Source organism: Plectrocnemia conspersa, unplaced genomic scaffold (genome assembly GCF_051122295.1).
Source record: "Plectrocnemia conspersa isolate PC_06_02 unplaced genomic scaffold, ASM5112229v1 ptg000005l, whole genome shotgun sequence".
Classification (NCBI taxonomy): domain Eukaryota; kingdom Metazoa; phylum Arthropoda; class Insecta; order Trichoptera; family Polycentropodidae; genus Plectrocnemia; species Plectrocnemia conspersa.
Window position 1 is genome coordinate 29242584 of NW_028277169.1, and position 14605 is coordinate 29257188.

The 14605-nt window shown below is 26.6% G+C and overlaps 1 protein-coding gene across 3 annotated transcripts in view; it reads left to right on the forward strand.

Moving 5' to 3' along the window:
- Positions 1-14605, forward strand: part of LOC148235386 (uncharacterized) — a 308520-nt gene that overhangs the window by 286173 nt on the left and 7742 nt on the right. The window contains exon 1 of one of the 3 annotated variants that reach the window (XM_088186950.1): positions 3566-3584. The exons of the other annotated variants lie outside the window; for them this stretch is intronic. The gene's annotated coding sequence lies outside the window, so the exon portion shown is untranslated. Of the gene's footprint in view, positions 1-3565; positions 3585-14605 lie in introns of those variants that run through there. 3 annotated transcript variants of the gene reach the window in all.

The following is a 14605-nucleotide window of genomic DNA, read 5'->3' on the forward strand; positions in this document are numbered from 1 at the left end:
CTTAAATCGTAGTATCGAAGAAAAATGCGTTAGACCTTTCTTTGAAATACTTTTACCAAAAATATAAATGGAATACCTAAAATATTTTTGGGCGCTTATGATATATAACGCTATACAAAAATAGACAAAAAAGTTTAAGGACTAATAAGTAATTAACAAATTTATAGAATGAAATGTGAAAAAACGGTACCTTAATATACTATGTCACATGTTACATTATTTATTATATATAAATTTATATTTACCCGACTAAAGCTCCAGACGATTATTGATCCACATGACATTACGACGTCAAACAAAATATTTAAATATAATAATCAAAAAACATGTACGCTTCTAAAACATAAATAAAACATTATGCGATTTAATCATTCATAAATAATATTTATATTTAATTTGAGTGACGTACCTATATTTGGTAATCTGTGAAATAACAATATATAAATTTCCATCATCAATTTTTGAACACTCTCTTTAAAATGATCGTAATATCGTTGGACCCATTATATGATTCAATGATCGATTGGAGCTATAAATAATATTTTGTCGGATGGATCTTTTATTATGGACATATTGTCATTGAGCCAAAAGTCTGTGGAGCTTTTGTCGTGTAATTAAAATTATTTACTAACAAATTTTTTGGCAATAATTTATTTTTAGCAAAAGTTTATTTGATTAATACCAAATGCTTCTATTTACATTACAAAATTTATTTTAATGTAAAATTTAACACAGTTGTTAAACTCGAATAATCTTTTATACAGATGGACTTTTTTTTATTGTTATAAAATCAGCCTAATATAAAATAGATTATGACACAAAAACAATAACATTGTAAAATACTCACTGATATCGACTATGTATATACAATTAGGGCTCAATAAGATTTATGGACATCGCTTCTTTTTTGTATTATTACTTATAAATGATGTAAATGTTTATATTGACTATCAAAAATAAAAAAAAACAGAATTTATTTATTAAAAGTTTAGTTTTATGCTATGCATTATTAATATGATATTTTAATTAAAGAAATATGCGTCGTTATATCTATATATATTGTAGTGATTTGCATTGTAGTAGCATACATCATTTTTACCACACATATTTGTGGCTTTCAAAATATGTTACAATAAGCTATAATTGTTAAAAAGTAATTTTTAATTAGAAAAGACAAACAGCAAAAACACTGTCCCTTTGATTTTCAGATAAAACCTGTTCCTCAACAAATGATTGAGTATTTAACTACCGTGATTTTTTTAACTACATATTAAATTATTCGAGAGCATTAGTGCATTCATTAAATAAAACCGTATTGGAAATTGCCAAATAACTAAAAACAGTAAAAATGCAATAAATATCTCTGTATCTAATAATATTTTGAAACAGAGACAAAGCCTTTATTAAAATAAAACGTGAAAACATAATTTCTTACGCGTTAAAAGCGCCATAAATCAATCAGTTTTTATTACATAGCGACGCATTGATATGCCTTTGTTGTATATACCGTATATAGTAATGCCAAGATTAATTTAATTAATCAACACCATATTGCTTTTAGTAATTTAAATTAATAAAAGGACAGTAAGTTAAGACCAAAAAAAAATATCTTGAGGTTTTCAGTTTAAAATATTCAATTTTTTTTAAATAAAATTGCATATTTTAGGACAACTTTTTGGGACTAAAAGTGTTATGCAGTGTTTACGTATTTTTTAATTCTATATTATATAGCTTAGAATTGCTATTTTTATTAAGGCCCTTTCAGCTCTCAATAATAATCTTGAGCTATTTGTCAATATCAGCTTGTGCTACTTTACAAAAACAATATAAAAAAAATCTTTTTGGATTGTTATCTTAAATCGTATTGCATTTTGCCGATTCCCAAGCGTTATTTATTTTATCATAGTGGGTTCTTAGATCACCAAAACAAAGATAAAACCGGCGGCCGGTTAGATTAATTAAAATTTGCAAAAGAAATGTTGTCATTCAAATTTTCCGAGAAAGTATGCATATTTTGAAACAACTGGCACGAACACCTTCGGACAGGTTTCTTATCTGAATGTCTTCTTTTATTACTTAAGCAAAATTAAGACGAGTTCCAGTGTTAAAAATTGTAATTTTTGTAACAATTATTTTCATTCTCACTAAAACCTTCCAAGGAGTATGCATATTATACATAAACGTCTTTACTTATGCAGCGTTATAAAAAGGGCAGTGTTTGTAAACTTTTCAAAAATATTTGTACAAACTCAATTGTATATAATACAAACATTTCTCAAGAAACCAGAAAAATTTCTTTTGATATTTTTCTCGAGAAGGAACACTATATGTATATATTATGACCTAACCTTGTACTGTCTGATTGGTTTTGCGAATGATGGCTTAGTGGTGCAGTCAGTGAATTTGTAATTATTGATGACCGTCGAATAATTGCAAAGGATAAATACAACAATGCTTATTCGAGGCAAAGCCATGTCTCAAAGCCCTTGAAAAAAAAAATATTTAAATAGTTTTTATGGTTTGGTAATTGATGCAATTTTATCAATCAAAGTCTGCAAGGCTATTTTTGCAATTCTTATGTGTTCTAAAAATATGATTTCACAAATATTTTGTTTAGAACAAACTATGTCCTCGCAGCTTTTTAAAATCGCATTATTTTAACCACACACTTACAATTTGTATATAGCTTTGCAAAACTCTTTTAATGTTATACATTGATTTGAACTCTTGCCAAAAACACTTTGATTCTCAAGAATAGTCTAAGAGAGAAAATCTTTTACTATCAGAAAGATGCAAAAAAATGGCATAAGCATAATTAAAGACTTATTTCTTTAGAAACGTTAAAACATGGAACAAATATATTACTGTAATTTTTATGATAAAAAAAAATGAAAATGTTGGATGTTTTAGTTTTCATTATAAATTGTCTCCCAAAATCCAAGAATTTTATAAGCATGCTGTGCTGGCATTCAATGGTAGGCGTTTTATTTGAAGGCGTTTTCCTCTTCAAATGTTGATTTATAACAACTTCCCACGCCCGAATGAAAGGGATTCTTGCTCCTAGCTACCAGTGTTTATTGCTTAACATATTTCATATTGCAATATCCTTTCGAAAACGAATAAAAAATTAAGTGAAATTTAATTAACGTGTAGATGGGAGGGCTTATCTTAATCCGAGAATTACTCTGAGTCGTTTCCCAGAAAAGAAATCAAGGGGGGAGGATAATTGTGGGGTGGTCGGATTTGACTCTGCTCGCAGCAGGTCGGCCATTTCATCGCAATAATAAAACAAAATGGCCGTGAGTCATTCCGGATCGATCAATAATGGCACTTTGGCGATAAGCGGTCGTGGATCTCATTATGGGCGCGTTTATTGAGTGATGTCGTTTTATTGTGGCAGGCAGTTAATCCTCTAGTAAATCCTAAGCGATAACACTCGAGACGCGATACACGCTCAGCGAATGGGGTGGCGAGAACGAAAGGGACAAGCTAAAGGGGAGTATATAAGGGAGGCGATGGATTGAGGCGCCCTCATTCCTCGTCCACGAGCAGAGCTTTTCTATCGCCAGTGGCCGAAGCAACAGGTAAACACAAAAAGATATAATCTCTACCTTGTCTAAGTTAAGCCGCGTTAAATGTTTCAACTAAATTGTTATCGGGCTACTTTTAAATGCACCAAAAATGCTTTTAATATCTGTTTTTTTTAACCATTTTTTATACCGAAATATTGCTTTTAATTCCACAAAAATATTTTGCTACATGATAAACTATTTAAGACGTAAATAATAATAAGCTTGGCGTAAAAACATGAAGGGGTAAAAGCTATTTTTAATTCAATTTTTATATATTTTATGTAATGTATGAAATGTTTTTCTAACGCATGTACTAAAAAGTTACTAGTAAATCAATTATATAAACGTATTATTTCAGCGCTGGTTATTGTTTTTTATCTTAGATAAAGATATAAATGACATAACTAAATTTTTAATTTAAGAAAAAAACATGCAAGTATAGATTTAGAATTCAGAACAAACGCTTAATAACATTTTCATGCATTATTTTATTTAATAAATATTTTTAAATAAGTTGAGCAACGAAATTATTACAAATAGATTTTATTATGACTACTACATTGAAAGCTTTAGAAACCGCCAGAAATAATTTTAAAATATGTTTGTTATATAAATAGTTAAAATATAAATGGCGTCCAAGAAAAAAATTGTAATATGTAATTTTTATGCGTTTTTGTTTGATTGCCATTGTAACCCAAGTGAAAACTACTACCATTTGAATATCAACAATCAGCTAGATCTTATGTACGATGAAATATAATTATTATTCACAAAAACAACCAATTATTTGTCGCCATTTTTATACATTTTTTCACTAAAAAAAATAATCAAAAATAAGTTAGGCATTGAAATTGTTGAAAAAACATTATTTCATTTTTTGACTATTACATTTAAAAATTTCTAAAAATAATTTATATATATATATATATATATATATATATATATATATATATATATATATATATATATATATATATATATATATATATATATATATATATATATATATATATATATATATATATATATATATATATATATATATATATATATATATATATATATATGTATATATATATATATATATATATATATATATATATATATATATATATATATATATATATATATATATATATATTTATATATATATACATATATGTTTTGACAAATACTCAAAAAATAATGACTAATAGATAAAAAGCTTTACGACCTCTGAAAACAATTTTAAAATACATATGTTTTAACAAATGTTCAAAAAATTAAGATGGCATTCGAAAAAAATTGTAATATGTAGTTTTGATGTGTTTTTGTTTACTTTAACACAAGTAAAACATACTACCGTTTAAATATCAACAACCAGCTAAATCTTAGGTTAACGAAATGTAATAAAATTTAAAAATACAATCCTATAATTTAATACAACCAATTGACACCAATGTTTTGAATTACCATTTTCACGAATATTTTTTTTTTAATAATCAAAAATAAATTTGGCATATAAATTATTGCAAATTAGTATTTTTTTATTTTATGACTACTACATTGAGTTTTAGGAACATCCAAAAACAATTCAAAAATATTTTGTTGTGGCTAATGTTAAAAAAATAAAAAAATCATTTGAGAAAAATTTTAATATGTAATTTTAGTTGTGCTTGATTGCCGTTTTAACACAGGTGAAAACAACTACCATTTTAATATTAACAACCAGATAGATTTTGGGTTTACGTAAATAAATAATATATAAGTAAAATTAATAAAAACGCTCCTATTATATAATTATAATACAACCAATTGACACCAATATTAGAAATATGTTAAGATCGAAATTTTTCTAATAAATGATTTATGAATATAACATTGCAAGCTTTAGAAACCGCTGTAAATATATATTAAATATATATGTTATATCTTAAGTTACCGTAAATAAATAAAACAAGTTAAATTAACAAAAACAATCCTGTTACATAATACAATCAATCGACACCAATGTTTTAAATTAACATTTTCATACATTATTTCCGTTTTAACAAAAGTCGAGACTACTACCACTTAAATATCAACAACCAGCTAGATCTTAGTCAACGGAATTTAATATAAAATAAGGCAAAGTTACAAAAACAATTTTATACTATAATACAACCAATTGAAACCAATGTTTTAAAATTGAAAAAGTAAATAATTATAAATAAATTTGCCATTTAAATATGGAATTTAATTTTATGACTACTACATTGAAATAATTTTAAAATATGTATTTTTCGGCTAATGTTAAAAAAAATAGGGGTTTGAGAAAGAGCAATATTTCATTTTTATGCGTTTTCATATAAATGCCATTTATTACAAGTAACAGCCATTTAAATGTCAACAAACACATATTCGTAGGTTATGGAAAATATATAAAATATGAATACAATTTACGAAAAAAATCCATATTACAACCAATTGCACTTCAAAATTTAATTTATTTAATAAAATATTATTAAATAAATTAAATTTAGCTATGTAAAATAACTATATTTTAAAATATGAATTTAAAATCCAAAACATAATGTAAAACTTTGCTTAAAAATTTATCACACTATTTTCTGTAAAAAAAAACAGTTATTTATAAGAAAAATATTACAAATATTTTATTTTTGCGAAGAGAATTTTTCTTCTATGCTCTCTTAGTTAAAAATACTGGTTTCATCCAGAAAACCCCCAAATTTTTTTAGTAGTTGCAAATATTTGAAATTGTAGTTATTATTTTTAATTTAAAAATACTAAATTATTTCTGCTGGCAAAAATATTACTAAATTAAATTACTTTATACATGTTTTAAATTTAAAATTATTTATATTAATAAAAAATAAATTAAAATGTTAGTACAAGGCATTCAAAAAGTCCACAGTTGCACAATATTAGCTCAAAAATATGTGTTTTATGTGTAATTTCGGCAATTACACAGTGTTTTTTTATTTTTTTATTGGTGATTGCTATAATTGCTATTAATAATTTGAAGATAAAATAAAATAAAATAAATTTAGTCAAACAAAATGGGCACAATTGTACTGTGGATATTGCAGCAGTACATGGAGGAAAAATTCAATACCTACATTGTTAACTGTGCTTTTAGAGTTGGTCGGTTTTTGGTTTTCATATATTCGAATAACCAATAGTTAAAAAAGGGCGATTATATCCGCTGTTGAATTAATATTTTTTACGGTTTATTATTATGTTAAATATACTGTCGGTTAGAACATGTTAATTTATTAACTGACACAATATAAATTTACTCAAAATAAAAAAATTATATTTATATTAAAATAGGTAATAAAGATTATTATATATTTACTTGCTTCTTTGGTTATTTAATCGTATATTTATATTATTGCTATATTTTTATATTGACACTTTTTCAGAGAATAATACAAAGCGTTGCTCGCCTTTGCAAATATTTATGAAGCTCGCTATATTAATATTTCGCACGGTACCTATTTATAACTTGTAATTTTAAAAAAAATTAAATTTGCTATAATTTGCTTATATTATTAATATTCATAGCCTTCATTTTGTTGTTATTAAGAAGTAAAACTAAAACACTTTTTTTAATATATATATATACCAATATATGGCATTATGTTTTGGGATGCTTTTTAATCAGACTATGTATATTATAAATCTTAAGGAAAAACACATAGTTAAATTATTCATACGAATGATGCATATAAAATATTTATATATTAAATATATTGATAGAAGCGGAATTTTTATTCATACATTTTTGCCTTTCTGCTTCGATGGTTCAAGATGTTTCGACAAAAAATGTCACGGTCTGTGAATTCGCAATCGACTATTGATAGATAAAATGACATCAATTTTTTGCTCTCATAAAACATGAAATGCTTTGTTACTACAAATTGAACACAATAGTTTGGTCCATTGACTTGTGTGTAAATTTTATGAACATAACATGTGGTAGCGTTTTAATTTGATTAGTTGTTGCATTGAATATTAACTCAACTCGATTACTTCGAAAGCCACGAACGAATTTGATTAAAAATATTTCATAATAGAAATGAAAGGATTCAGTTAGAATAAAAACTATGCAAAAATAATAAAATGAGTGCAATTTTATTTTTATGTTACATATACAAAATGGTTCAAAAACATACTTTCTAGTATTTTATTTTTTATGTGGCACTTACGATTAATGATAAATGAGCATTTTTTGATTGACCATTCTAATAATTAGAATCATGATTTCTTATTTCACTGAAAGTTAATCTATTTATTAATGAATTTTGTAATTATGCTTCGCCGCTTTAGAATTCATAACACAACACCCTAAATAACTTTTTATTGACTGTACATTCGATAAGCATGGATTACTAATAATCCATCGACAATATAAATAGCCCCATATTATATAAATTCTATGGCGAACATAAACAATGCAAAAGAAAATATTTACTGTTTTCCTAAAAGCACAACAAAATTTTCAACATGGAAAAGCCTTAGGCAAATTAACATTGTTATTAAAATAATTGTTATCTATTAATTAATTTGTAAACAACAATTCAAGAACATGTTTTTGTAGCTGCGTAGGATGTAGTTTATATTTATAGATTGCTTGATTTTTATTAGTAACTGTAACTATCTAAAAATAATAGAAAACCTAGTAAATTTAACTGTTAATATCTTATAAAAGTAGATAACATTTTTAATTGATATTGCAAGTTAAATTTTCTCAAATGTTGGTGATCTGATTTAATTCGAATATATATTTGAGTCCCCAAATTTGGTTTTATTATATGATTATAATTTTATTCGATTATCAAAGATTAGGTTTATCTATATTTTTCTAATCTCACAGACGAATAAATAAAATAAAACCGAGTTAAGTCGTGCAGCATATATTGATTATAGTTTATAAATAATAAAATAAATTTTACTAATTTAAAGACTGATTTCAGTCTGGTTTTTCACTATTTACTTAGTAGTTGTTGATTGTGCGGAATATTTAAAATAAATAAATAAATATGTTTAACACTTGTAAGCAATGAATTTTTCACTCTCATGAACTTAAAAACAATGTACAAAAATTGCTCTAGCAAAAGCAAAAAAATTAGTGAAAATGTTTATAGTGATTTTTTAGTTGCATTTTCATTTTTAATGTTAAAATTGAACCTCAAACAATTATTTTAAGAAAGTGTCATTTTTTAATAAGATCATTTTGTGGTACTAAGACAAATTCTTTTCTACATATTTTTAAGTAAGTTGGAATTATTAATAATTAAATAATATTACAATTTATTGGTAATTAATTATAATTTTATGGGATGTCTAGACACATAAAATAAAAATAATATTTGGAGTATCCTACATTCATTTCACACGAATATCTGTAATTTAACATAAAATAAATTTATGACATTAAACTCCTAAAATGCTATTTTTTCCATAAAAAAATCAAATTGTCTCTGCAATTGGAAATTCGCTGATGAAATAAATGCCCCAAATTCTAGACAAGATCTCTAATGAAAGTAAAATGTTAATTTTCATCCGATGAATCTAAAAAGTTATTCATACTTGTGTACGCCTATTTTTATTTTTATTATGATTAATAATACAATACTTAAAATATTTTTTTTAATTTTATTTATTGCATTAAATGGAGTTCTGTTCCTTATTTTTTAATGGAGCTAAATTTGCAATTTCCAACTTTGCTCAGATGTATGTATGTTAAATAAACATATATTTTCTTTTAAAATAAAAAAATTAAATATTCTGAGCGAAATTGTTTTGAGCCACACAGCTTATGCACACAATAACAAACCGGAATCCTTATCCCGAGCGTACTCTACCACTATGCTACGCTATATAGCGTCTAGTCTTATTTGTTATGAATATTTCTTACCATTCAAGAGTTTTTGTTGCTGCAACCAACAGTTTTTTTCTGTTTACAGCAAAAACAATCTTATGAGAAGAAATTTTTAAATAGCAATTTACTATTCAGTATATCGTACGAATCACTTTTTTGTAGGTTTTGTTGCAGTTTCTGATTAAAATGAATAAACTTTTTATTTTTTATATTGATTAAAATTATATTTCGCATAGGAAGGAAATTTATTAACATTGCTGCTTTTAAAATATTCGGATATTCTTTCTTTAACACTTTACCGACCGGCAGTTTCACTACCAGACTTACGCTAAATACCGGCACCTTTTCACAAATCTTCGCGAATTTTACCTTTTTTATTTAAATTTATGTATTTTTTGATACGGTCCGAATATTTAGTTGAATTTTTCTAAACATGTTAAAAATGTATCAATGCATTAATTTAAGTCATTATTAGGTGGTTCTCAACATGTGGATCGCCGGAAATAAAAATTAATTATTACATTTCCTTATTATTAGATTTTTAAAATGATTATCTTGATTTTAAAATTATAAAAATGAATAACCTAAAAATTTAAATAAAAATAATTTAAATTGAGTCATCCAGCAGTTCTCAAACTTTTTCAAATTTAAAAAAACTTTTTTCAAGCACACTTTTTTTTCGTATTGTGATATTTTGTGCAAATGATTATCTACAAAAATGAGAAATGACATTTTTACTAATATGAGTTTACTGATATATAATTCAATTGCAATAAAATATTCACTCACCATTGTAATTCGCTCCATCGTAATGCGAAATCTTCCAGGCACATACACAGATATTGTACATTATCTTTCACGTGTAAATCACTTTTCACAATAACTATTTATATAATGCAAGTTTAAAGTGCACTCACCATTATAAATTTCTCCACACTAATACGGAATATTTCAGGTACACACTTTATTATTATTCAATGTCTTTCCCTTGTAATTCACTTTTCACAATATTTAATTCTAAAATAATACCAATACGAATTATCAAAAAAATAAAATTCAAAATTCACAAACGTTATTTTTATTATTTACCTAGTAATGTTTCTTCAAATGATACGAGGAGAAACATTCACCAACATGTAAAGCTACTTTACATTCTTTGCACATGTAAAGAGAATCTTTTCTTATTTTATGTGCGATACAAACTATGCATCTTCTTCTTTTACGCTCATTAGTAGATGATATCCTGACTAATTGGTGTTGTTTTAAACTGCCTGAAAGCCTTTGAAATGAGGGAGCAGTGGCGAATGTGGATGTCGGTTGTGAATTTTCAGACATTTCTGAAATTGTTGGTGTTTCTGTTTCTGGTGTTTTTTCCTCTATCCAATATTTTGCTATTTTCATTAAATAATCATAAAACTTTATATTGCTGTTTGAATTTACACTTCTATACACTGTAAATGTATTGAATAATGCACAGTTAAATAAATACATGGCCACTTTTTTCGTCCATTTTTTAGTTTTACGATATATTGGATAGTACGAAAGGTATTGATCAGCCCGATCTACTCCCTTCATGTATTTATTGTAATCAATTATACAAATTGTTTTTTTTATACGCAGCCCAGTTCTTCTGTCAGTTTTTTCAGTGTTTACAATATTTGTATTATGGATTGTTGATATCATTCGATGTTCTCTACTCTTTACTGTTTTCCACAATTGTAATAAAATTTCCCCGTTTCGCTTATATTCACTTTCAAATATTCGTAGTTTAGCCTTTTTTAGAATATCCGGTAAGCCCCACATATTCTTATTTTTTTCTTGTATAATATTTTTAACTTCTTGTTTGTACTTATTCCAAGTTTGAGCACGGTATCTATTTGTTTCTTCTGCAATAATGCGGAACAGGTCATCACCGATAAATTTTTCGGCGATTTCTTCAGGGCGCGTGATATCAACATCAAAAGTTGCTCCCGACAATCCTTCAAATGGCTGGTTATGCCTAGGTGTATCAGTTTCACACCAATCTAATGGAATATCATCATCCTCAGTATCTTCTCCATCGCTAATAGGCATCATTACTCGAGGACGATTTCTTTCATGAACAATCGAACTTGTATCACTATCACTAAAGTTTTCGTTATCACTGGGAATATTTGAATCATTGTCCGCGTAATTTTCCTCTACAAAACTATCTTCTGCCATTTATTTATTTGGGTTATAATTATATTTAAATAAAAACTATATTTTTAACACTTTGTTATATAAAATACACTGAATTTATATTTTTATAGACACTATATTTTATAAAGAGGCGTAAGCGTAATATTTTTAAAGAATCACTGCAGCACAAAGTTCCTTTTATTTATTTTATTTTTTTATTATTTTTAGAATATTCACTCGAGCACACGAAAACAAGATGCGATTTACACGACAGCGTTAGCTAAACTGAATTATTATTCATATTTTTTTAAGTGCATCATATTATTTCTTATCACAAAAGAAATTCCCAATTTCAAAAAAAGAGTCACTTCTGAGAATCACTTCCAGTAAATCGGTGCTATCTCGTGATAGATAAAATTCACTCAATAAAATAAACGGTCGAAATTTCCAAATTACAGGACAGAAAAAATACGATATAATCTCGCTAATCTGTCAATTTAGAAATTCGGGAAACCGGTACTATCTAATAGATTAACTCACAAAAAATGTTAGTGTACTTAAAAAAATGCAAAGTAGAAAGAATTTACAAAATATATTTGATATAAATATATAGTTTTTAAATGGATTTTCGAATTTGTATAGATAAACAGTACCTGATTATATTATAAGACACAAGTAAAGAAATACAAAGGCAGCTCAATTATATTTGAACTATATCTTTATTATATATGATTTTGTTGTTAATTTTTACTGATAACACTGGGAAGATATTTTGCATACTTGCAAAACAAAAATACCGTCGAGAATATTTGGGAGCATTTGAAGAAGAGATTGATAAAATCGAAATAACCACTAAAAGAGAGCTAATCGAGAAGGTGATTCGGGAATAGAATCATACTTTGAACCTTCAAAAATTAAACAACGTTTATAAAGTAAATTCAGGCACTTATTTAATCTAAAGAAGGACATACAAAATATTTTAAATATAGTCCCGAATTGCATAGTGAAAAATATTTTTATTTTTGTTTTGAATTAAAAAAATAGAATTTATGACTTCTCACAACTAAATTAGTTCTTTTTCAATAACTAATGCTATAAAAAATAATAAAATAGCAAAAAAACGAATTTCTGCATTAAAAATTATAATATATAAACAAATTATAATATATAGACAAACGTGTCTAATAATAAGGCCAGGCACAGTAATTAAATATTTTTTTTCAATATCAAATGAAACTTCATACTAATATTTAATTTTTTTCAAAAAAAAATCTTAAAAAATCTCTAAGCATATATTTTTAATTTGATAACGAAATCATAGCTACCGCTCACTCCATATGGCGTGCGCGGTATTTAACGTTCGGCAGGCTCGCACTCCATATGGCGTGAGCGGTCGGTAAAGTGTTAATAAATTTTACAATACTATCAATTATTAATTTTTAAGCTATTTAGGTAATGATATTATTTTAAGAAATATTATTATCCAATATTAATTTTATTTTAGTTTTATACTCAAAATATAGATATCTTTTCCCTTAAGAGAAATATTTATTTAATTTACTATTTAAAAATAGCCTACACCTATAAAACAACACGCGTTTTTCAACACTTGAAGAAAGGGGAGAAAGATCTGGTTTATGTCATGAAAAAAGAGGTGTAAATTATTACCATTCTACAATTATTTTATTACATTCATGCACCGCATTTATCAATGTTTACATAAACTACTAAAACCTGTTTACAAAATTATTTTATAAAAATAATGGTTATCAATCTAATATTTTAGGGTAATAAGCAAGAATAGTTTGTCAACCACTTTTCAACATCAGCCAGTACCTACAGCCTTTAAGCCTTTAGGGACGTTACTATATCTACCTTAAGTGCAAGCCAAAGTGAAACCACTACTCTTAAGCAAATCCGAAGCTTAATAACTTAATATATTTCACGTCCCATTAAGCTCTATATTCCACATCATCAACAATTAACTTTTACCTTCATCTCAATTATGTAATGATCAGCCTAACATAAAAGCCTCCGCGCTATAAAGCCGCATTCGTTTCAATCGGAAAGCCATAACTTTTCGACTTCGTTCGGCGTGAAATTACTCGCTCGGCCGCACATATCAATTTACGATCGCTTATGAAAATATGGGAAAACGCTCCCTGCTAATGCGTCGCTGGACAAGATTTACTCTCGGATAACAACCCCCCTTCTTTTGAGGGTGGGCGTAGAAAAACGTGGGCGAACGTGGGGAACACTCGCGGGTGTCGTAGTATCGAAATTAATTAACTGTGATATATTGCTGCTAGACGATATATAACACATACGGCGGCTTTTGATTATCCGACATTTTGTTTTAAGCGACATTCTCGTTAACTTTATCCAGTGAGATTGTAGGTAGATAAAAATAAATTAAAACAATTTAGCATAAAGGACTGAGTCTGATGTGAGCTTAAGTAAACCCGGAAATTTGAATTTTTATGCTAAATATACGTCGAAACAATTAGAACGGAGGATTCGCATACATAGATTATCTTTTATAAAGTGCTATCAAAAATTAATTTAGAATTTACATTAAAAATTAGGTATAGTCTTTAGCTCACTCGACGATTTTCCCTTTATTTTCATTCTATTATCGCAAAATGTTATCACTTTATTGTTCTCTTTATTTGTGGAAGCAGAAAAAAGTAATTCGGCATCATGGCTTTGTACTTTTTAACCAATAATAATATGTGAGCCAGTGCGTTATAACGGTTTAAAATCAAAGAGTTATTTGCCCATAATTCTAATCGTTTTTTAAGAATCGCCTTATGCAAAAAGAGTTTATATAATCATTATTAACTCGTTCTTGGTCCTTTAATACCTTCATTTTGATATAACTATACACTAACATTTACAGTTCTCAACTGTACGTTATTTCTACTTCAACGTCAACGTCAAGAAACTGTGTCATTAATACTTTCAATCACAAACTACGCTTCCAATATGGCTAACAATCGATATGCAC